At 38.8% G+C, this 1,463-nt stretch overlaps 1 protein-coding gene across 1 annotated transcript in view; it reads left to right on the top strand.

Annotated features, from left to right (window-relative positions):
- Positions 1-43: 43 nt before the first annotated feature.
- The window catches only part of kcnj6 (potassium inwardly rectifying channel subfamily J member 6), a gene marked incomplete at its 5' end in the record, with an annotated part of 32,287 nt that continues 30,867 nt past the window's right edge, over positions 44-1,463 (top strand). Inside the window, 1 exon segment of the mRNA XM_014026272.1 lies at positions 44-208.

The following is a 1,463-nucleotide window of genomic DNA, read 5'->3' as shown; positions in this document are numbered from 1 at the left end:
TCTCTCTCTCTCTCTCTCTCTCTCTCTCTCTCTCTCTCTCTCTCTCTCTCCCTCCCCCTCTTCCTGTGGATGGATGAAGGGAAGCAGGACTGGGTTTTGTGGCCGTCCTCCTGCAGTCGGAGCGGTTTGCTGAGCGGAGCCTGGACGGGGACTTTTCACACGGWGGCTGAAAATGAGCGGAGGACTGATTATTGATCAGCTGCGCGAGGTAAGCACCTGTCCCCGCGCGCGCACCAGTGGCGGTGATCGCCTGTTAACATGTAATCATGTGTTAGATGAGGAGGGGGGAGCGGGGAGTTACATAACACTGCAATCAGAGGCTAATTAAGACAGAATAAGACCGTGTGTGTGTGGAGGACAGGGTTCTCCTTTATTCTGAAGGATGGAGAGGAGGAGGACCAGCCTGCAGGCCTCTCTCCAAAATATAAGACCCTAAAACCAGCCTCCCTGCTTTACATCCCGACATCACAGGAGGCTCTTCTTCTCCTGGTTCTTCTGGTGAATCATCCCATCTCCATGACTACAGGAGAAATCTCCAGGCTGCTCCAGTTTCCTGCTGGTTCACCTGATGCAACTAAATAAATTAGCCACTGTAATAAAACCACACTTTATGTTTTTCCCTAAATGCTTTCAGGGTACCACTTTACAATAAGGCTCCCCTTATAGAAGGCTTATAAAGAGTTTACAGGTTACTAATTCATCTGTAAACACTTTATTAATCATTAATAAATGTTTATTATGCAATAATCAAGGACGAGAAACAAACAAAACTCTCCGGTTTCTGACCAGATACTGAGACAGATCTGTTCACGCACATATTACATCTAAAGATGCTTATTAAACATTTCACACTAAGTTACATTGTAAGCACAATAACGATAAACATATTGCAATGTATTACTGTATTTTAAATATTCACAACTGTCAAAGGGACTTATCGTAAAGTGTAATACAGTACACTATTTATTAAGGGCAAATAAACATTTATAAATAACAAAAGTTAGTCTTTAATGTGAAAATTTTAAAACTTTGTTGATTATCAGTATTTGAAATCATTGTTCAAACGTAACTACTGTAAACAATGATGTATCAAAAAGGTAAAAACACGTCATGTTAACAAATAATCCCACCCCATCTAAAATAGTGTACAGTTTTATGCTTTACAATAAGGACCCTTTAATATTTGTGGATATTTATAATGCAGTACTACAGTACAATATGTTAAAATATGTGTTTCCTAATCGTTGTGTTCACAAGGTAGTCTGAAATGTTTAATACACAAACAGATTTGGCTCAGTATTTGGAAAGAAACTGGACTGTTTAGTCTCTTTTTCACCTTAATTAATACATAATAAACATTTATTAATGCTTTATAAAGTGTTTACAGTTTAATTAATAATCTATAAACTCTTTAAAAGCCATCTATGAGGGGAGCCTTATTGTAAAGTGGTACTGCTTTCAGT

Source organism: Austrofundulus limnaeus, unplaced genomic scaffold, assembly GCF_001266775.1.
Source record: "Austrofundulus limnaeus strain Quisiro unplaced genomic scaffold, Austrofundulus_limnaeus-1.0 Scaffold538, whole genome shotgun sequence".
Lineage (NCBI taxonomy): Eukaryota > Metazoa > Chordata > Actinopteri > Cyprinodontiformes > Rivulidae > Austrofundulus > Austrofundulus limnaeus.
This window is presented reverse-complemented; position numbering and strand designations above follow the sequence as displayed.